The 7,526-nt window shown below is 40.7% G+C and overlaps 1 protein-coding gene across 1 annotated transcript in view; it reads left to right on the forward strand.

Moving 5' to 3' along the window:
- LOC139004886 (A disintegrin and metallopeptidase domain 3-like) overlaps positions 1 to 7,526 on the forward strand; it is a 94,627-nt gene that overhangs the window by 75,058 nt on the left and 12,043 nt on the right. The window lies entirely within an intron of this gene.

The raw sequence follows: 7,526 nt of genomic DNA on the forward strand, positions 1-7,526 counted from the left end.
CAAAATGCTGACACGCCGAGCTAAAAAGGTTCACCATCACTGAGCTAGAATTTGGTCTGCAATAGTTTGTTTAAACAAAAGGCAAAAAAAGAAATAACACCCTAAAAAGGTAGAATGGAGCAATCTGAATACTAAGAACAATAATAACAAGAACAAACAAATATTTAGTCTTGCAGTAAAGATGAGAATTATTTTGGTTATAAGAAAAGTAAAACATTTATTTCCTTATTAGCTTAGTTCTTTCTCCAAAGCATAATGTATTTGTTAAAAATTTTGCCCTTTCATAAGACACAGAAATAAAACAGAGTATAAGCATTATTTAATTTTTCTTAAAAATTTTAAGAAACATTGTAGATAAGTGATTTTGAAACTATTACTACTAAAACTAGTTGACTGAAGAAAAAAGTGCATAATTATCTTACATTGTTTTTTGTTAATCCTCACCCCAGGATATTTTTCCTTTGATTTTTTTTCCATTGATTTTTTAGAGATAGTGGAAGCAGGGGGAGAGACAGAGAGAGATAAACATGGAGGTGAGAGAGGCACATCCATTGGTTGCCTCCCCACTTGCCCAGACCAGGGCCAAGGGTTGAGCCTGCAACCAAGGTAAATGCTCTTGATCAGAATTGAACTCAGGATGCTTCAACTGCAGGGCCAAAGCGCTATCCACTAACCCAAACTGCCTAGAGCGTTACCTTGTATTTTGATTAAAATGATTTCTATTGAGAAACAGTATTTTAAGAAAGGAAAAATAAGCAGAAAAAGGCAATGAGTAAACATTTTAGAATGACAGAAGACATTTTTACATAAAAATGGTAATCACAAAGGAACATACTGGTACTGAATACATTGTCCACAAAAGAATTTCTAGTCTAAGAAAAAAAATCTTATAAGAGTTTATTTAGGCAAATTGACATCAGTTGCTGTAAAGCAAAACCTAAAAGGATGAATAAAATGCTCTGGGGAATAGCAGTTTTATTGCGGATTTATGCATCAGAATCAAAGGAAAGACCATAGGGGTGGTTGCTTGAAATTCATTGGTAGCCTGGAGACAGAAAAGCTGGGAAATCTCTGAGATTGGATGAAAAGTAGTAATAATAGACACACACTTGCTTTACCCCGGTGGGTACAGGGTGTTTGATAATGAACATTTAGAGCGCATAGAGATGGTATGCGGGGAGCAAGATAGCAGTGAGTTGTTCTCTGGACTCTAGCTCTGGTGCAGTAGTTGTGCCAGATATTCCAGAGGTATGTTATTTTAGATCAGTGGTTCTCAACTTTCCTAATGCCGCTACCCTTTAATACAGTTCCTCATGTTGTAGTGACCCCCAATTTCATTGTTACAAATTGAACATAATTAAAGCATAGTGATTAATCACAAAAACAATATGTAATTATATATGTGTTTTATGATGGTCTTAGGCGACCCCGGTGAAAGGGTCGTTCTCAACCCACAGGTTGAGAACCGCTGTTTTAGATGCAAAAGGACAATCTACAGGCTCAGTTAAGATAAAGACTGACCTTTGTCAAGGAAGATACTACCCTAGGACATGAATACATACCAAGACCCCCTTTTAGTTAGAAATTTTAAGTTTCAGATCTTCTTATGTAGTTACTTTATGTATCTGAGAATATGAAACCAACCATGTATGCCTTCTTTAAGGTTGTCAAGTTTAGTATGTGGCACACTTTTTGTCCACAACATTATAAAATAATATGTCTTCAAAGTTCATTTAAAACAAAGTGAACAAATGTTCACTATAAATAAGTCAGAGTAAATATACTAATTTAATCATTCTTTAACTAGAAAAAAGGCAATAAAATGGTACACACACACACACACACACACACGCTCACATGCATCATATAACACCAAAAACATTAATTAACACTAAGTTGACATTGATGTTAGAAATACCCTTGAAAGAATCTAAAGTGACCATCATTAACATGTTTCAACGAGCACTTGAAAACATGCTGGAAACTAATGAAATGATAGAGAGTTCCAGCAAGGAGTTAAGAAGATGTAAAGAAGAATTGTTTAGAAAATTTGGAGCTGAAACATACAACAATCAATGTAGAATGGGGCCAAAATAGGCTTACAGGTGTTTGTATGGAAAATAATACAATGATCCCATATAATAAAAGCCTAATATGCTTAGTTTCCAGTCATCTGGTCGCCCGTTCAATCAAAGCGTAATAATGCTAATGATATGCTAAGGCCACTCAACCGCTTGCTATGACATGCACTGACCACCAGGGGGCAGACAGTTGACCTGTCGACCAGTTGCTATGACATGCACTGACCACCAGGGAGAAGACACTCCCACTGGTAGGCTAGCTTGCTGCTGGGGTCTGGCTGATTGGGACTGAGCAAGATGGGTCCGACATGCCCTGGAGCCCTTCCACTGTTCCCTCTCCTGCTGGCCAACCTCCTATGTCCTCCCCATCCCAAATTGTGAAGGTGGAGTCCCTTGGACTGGCTTGTACCCTCATGCAATCCAGGACCCCTCAGGAGATGTCAGAGAGCCTGTTTCAGCCAGTTTCCGCAGGCCAGGCCAAGGGACCCCACTGGTGCACGAATATGTGTACTGGGCCTCTAGTTAATAAATAATAATACAAAAATGAACTCTGTGTTTCCTGTCCTCACAATTGTAAACATACTTGTGCCCCACCCTGTATATAAAAACTCAATGATGGTCTCAGCAGCAGAATAGTGGGGACAACAGAAAAAAATTAGTGAAGCTGAAAAATACCCAAATTGAACAAAAAGAGTGAAAATAGGATGAAAAAATGAATAGAGCTTCAAGGACATGGGGAGTTATAGGAAAATATATAATACCCAAGACATTGCCATCATAAAATGTAGGAGAAAGAATTTAAAGTTGGAAAAGGATTTGAGGAAATAATGCCTGGAACATTTACAAGTTTCGCAAAAGGCATAAACCCACAGATGAAATAAACTGAAAGAGCATCATATAGGATCAATCCAGTGAAATCCATGGTAGGATACAGCATAATAAAATTTTGTAAAGTTAAAGACAAAGAAAGAGGATCTTAAAATAAGTGAGAGTGAACTTATATCTGATGTCCAGGAAAAACAGCTACAATAATGTAAATAAAACAGTATGGGAACTAGACATACAAATGCTACAGAAGATTGCCATTAACTGATCTTCTACCATCCTAGCTAATAAAAGAGAAACATGCAAATTGACCATACCCCTGAACACTTCCCATTGGCTAATCAGCAGGATATGCAAATTAACTGCCAACCAAGATGTCGACCAGCAGCCAGGCAGCTGAAGCGAACAGGATGCTTGCTTGCTCCAGTGATGAAGGAAGCCAAGGTTCCCCGCCTAACGCCACCCAGCTCTGAGTTCTGGATACAACAATGTTGCAATTATAGAAGCTAAACAAGATCCAGAAACCTGCTTTCAGCCAGCAGCAGGCTCAGAGCTTAGAGCTGCAGTAATGGCAACAGAGTTTCAATTATAGAAGCTAAACAAAGCCCAGATATCTGCTTTCAGCAGCCGAGGCCTCAAGCTGGAGCCGGCCTCAGAGCTAAAGCCAGCTCTCAGCTCCAGTGACAGCCATAGAAAGTAAACAAATCCCAGAATAAGAAAAAAAAAGAAAAGAAAAAAAGGAGAGGCTGGGAGCTTGAGTCACCCACCAGCCTGAAAACATCCCTTAGCCCCTCGTCCAGAATGGCCAGGCACCCCAGTGAGGACCCCATCCTAAAAGTGGTGTGGGCAGCCTAAAAACAGCCATCAGCCTATCATCCAGGCTGGCCAGGCACCCAAGCGGGACCCCCACCCTGATCCGGGACACCCTTCAGGGCAAACCAGCCAGCCCCCACCTGTGCACCAGGCCTCTATCCTATACTACAGGCAGGGCGGGACATCGCGAACTGCCATCTGGGCCCCATGTGCAGCCCTGGGCAGTGGGGCATAAGCCCCGCCCCCAGCTGAGACCCCTATGTGCCACCTGAGCCCCCAGCCGGGACCCCCGTGTTGCCTAAGCCCCGCACTGCTAAGCCCCGCCCCCAGCCGGGACCCTATGACTATTGGACAGCAGGAAAGTGCTGCTGGGCCCTGGGTCACTGTGGTGATCTGGCCATCGGTAAGTAGAAAAGTGCAGCCTGTAGGCAGCCCCCAGCTGCGCCTTATCAGGGAGCAGGAAAGCCAGGCCTGCGGGCAGCCCCAAGCTGGACCTGCTCCCCGGTTGCCATGGAGACCTGGAAGCGGGAAAGCCCGGCCTGTTGGCAGCCCCCAGTTGGGCCTGCTCCCCATTGCCATGGCGATCCTGGAGCAGGAAAGCCCGGCTTGCAAGCAGCACCCCCATCCTGGCCATAGCTCAAGGGAGAGTACAACATGCAGTGGAGGCCAGGATCCTGAGAGATCAACACAGAGGGGCTCCTGCTCCAAGCCTCCATGGTGTGGCTGGGGGCAGGCTCCCCACCACACACACGGGACGCCTGCTCCGAGCCTCTGCTGCCAGACTGTGGCCATCAGTAGGACATCCACTGAGGGCTCCCGGACTGTGATAGGGGCAGGCTGGGCTGAGGGAACCCCCACCCCCCAGTGCACGAATTTCGTACACCAGGCCTCTAGTCCTATATAATAAAAGGCTAATATGCAAATTGACCAAACAGCAGAATGACCAGTCACTATGATGCGCACTGACCACCAGAGGCAGATGCTCAATCCAGGAGCTGCCTCCTGGTGGTCAGTGAACTCCCACAGATGGAGCGCTGCTCATCTAGAAGCCGGGCTTACAGCTGACTAGTGCAGTAGTGGTGGTGGTGAGAGCTTTTCCGGGCTCTGTGGCAGCGCTAAGGACGTCCCACTGACAGCTTAGGCCACGGGCCTGAGCATCAGGTGGACATTCCCCAAGGGCTCCCGGACTGGGAGAGGGCGAAGGCTGGACTGAGGGACCTCCCCCCACCCCCTTCTGGAGTGCACTAATTTCTTATACCGGGCGTCTAGTCTTTCATAATAATGAAATTCAGCTAATCTTCTGTGGGAATTGAATCATGCATTTGAAAGTCCTCTGGTTTGTCCCAACAGAACTATGGACTTTACAGAGTCCTCATTTCTCTAGCAGAGGTTCTCTACCTGGGAAAATCTAATCATTAGCCCATGCCTAAGTGGGCAATATCCCCATAGAAGGAAAAGAAGTGAGAAAAGAAAAAGGAAAGGGAGGGAGAGAGGAAAGAAAGGAAGGGAGAAAACTCAATACCATGAGTTTTTACTCCCACACCATTTTGTATGATAGAAAACAAATTGGCAGCTTTGTCTGTGTGACTGGGTTTGTCTCATGACAGCCTTTATTTTGAAATCTGGCTTTTAGTCCATGCAACTTACAATAGTTTAATTGGATAAAGCCTATTCCATGGCAGATTACTTGAAAAGCCTGAGTTCTGTAGTCACCATTAATTCAATAGCTTTAGAAAAAAAATATACCCTTCTAAATTTTGTCCCTTGGGATAAAAAGGATTGTGCTGACTGCATTCTGTCATTGAGAGGAATAGGTGTGTAGTGAGGATTGAGAGCTAACTAGTTCTGTGGTTTTGTGGACAGACTTCCATTAATAATAGACATTTTAGCCACTCTTCCCAATCCCACCCTTTCAGCTCTCTCCCTGTTTTTCCATATGACTCTGGGGTTGCAGCTCCTCTAGAGCACTGTGAGGATGGTCAGCTAGGTTCTCTCCTATGCTATTGTATCGGAGGTGGTTGCCTTCTCCTTCTTATCCATCAATGGCCTTCATTTTATTTCAAAATCCCTGTATGTTCTTAAATCTCTCATATTCTAATTGCCTCTTTCTGATTCTCCTTAACTCTTATTTATGGGGAAAAGGAGGCTATTGTGTGTCAAATCCTGCAATCATTCTGAAGGTATTAATTAAATTTTAAGCTATTTTTATTTGTTATCCTGAATTATTCAATTGATTTTAGAAAGGGTGGGATTTAAGGTGTCTTTACCTCACTCTCATGTATTGTGATCCTTTGTGAAAATTATCAGTCATTTTATACATTAAGTGATGTTTCTGTGTATCTTGATTGATCAATCGATACAAAAAGAGAGATTTTATTTCTTATTTATCGACATGAAGAAATGTATCTCTCCCTTTTTACAAGATAATAATTTTAAATAAATCATTCTTAAATTTAACACTGTAATTCTAAGTGAAAAATATACTGCATGGACTTAGACATTATTCTAGAATGCAAGTTTGCTTAATATGGGTTGTGATTCAGAGTGTCTTTGAATTTTTTATTGATGAGATATAGGAGTATGGTTTATCAAAATGATCGTAACCACATGGGTATTCTAGAGGAGATAAGAACATCTCAGCACATACATGCCTTTGAAATTTCAAAAAGATTATGTTTGTGGTATGTAAATGTTGCTAGTCAATTAATAAATAATATTAACCGTTTTTCTTATCCATATGAATACACAAGACTATAAGAAAATATGCTTACATAAACAGGCATTTCCCCTAGGAAATATGGTTTTAGTTATAGTAGAGATTTTTTTTAACTGTGCTATGACTATTTCTGGGATATTCTTTGTGTCTCTTTTTCAGAGAAGTAAGTCTTATATGCTAATTTATATTCAAAACATCATCGCAGCCACTGACCAGAGTTTTCTTTTATGGTGTCTTTTGCTTCTTTTTTTTTCCTTACAAAAGAGCCAACTTACAAAATGATCTGTTAAGTCTGGGTCTTAACATTTTCTCATTTCTTTCCCCCTAAAAACAACCTAGAGAAGTATGACTAGTTTATTATTGCCTCAGTGACAATGTTTAAGGAGCACAGAATGAAAATACTAGTTTGTGGACAGGTAATGCTGGTTTGTCCAACATTTTATTACTCCTGCTGGCTTCATTAGAGCAATTTATGTTAATGAACAAGCTGATACTCCCTGCCCCCCTTTTATGCCAATGGTATTAGGTGATAATTTATGTTTTTAGACTATTCATCATATATTGGATATTCTATCTGATAACTTGATAAAAGCCAGGAGATAATTTGAGAAGTTGCCCCATATGTATTCAAATTAAATTAAAATTAAATTTGGAATAAAGAATATTAACATCAAGTCTGCATGAAAATCAGGTTAAATCAATAAATAAAGTGAAACTTGTATTTAGTGATCAATTATTATGTGTCATACATTGCTTTTGTTTCTTTATGTGTATCGAATCATTTCAATCCTCTTACCTTTATGTATATTTTCTTATTCATTTGGGGTATAATTACTATTTCAAATTTCAGGAAGGTAAACTGAGGTATGGAGAGATAAATAACTTGCTGAAGGTCATATTGCTAATGTGAAAGATAAGGGATATTATTACTAAAGTTGGAAAAAAATGTAAAAATTATAAGAATGCTAGTATTTAGCATTATCACTAGAATCTGTGAGTATAATTCTTATTGCATTGAATATTGGCATAGCCAATAACTCATGGCATGTCCTTAAAAGTGTAAAAATTAATTCCTGTCAAATATAAATAAG

The sequence above is a fragment of the Myotis yumanensis genome, unplaced genomic scaffold (genome assembly GCF_028538775.1).
Source record: "Myotis yumanensis isolate MYYU_CA2020_CCGP unplaced genomic scaffold, mMyoYum1.0.hap1 SCAF_3, whole genome shotgun sequence".
Classification (NCBI taxonomy): Eukaryota; Metazoa; Chordata; class Mammalia; order Chiroptera; family Vespertilionidae; genus Myotis; species Myotis yumanensis.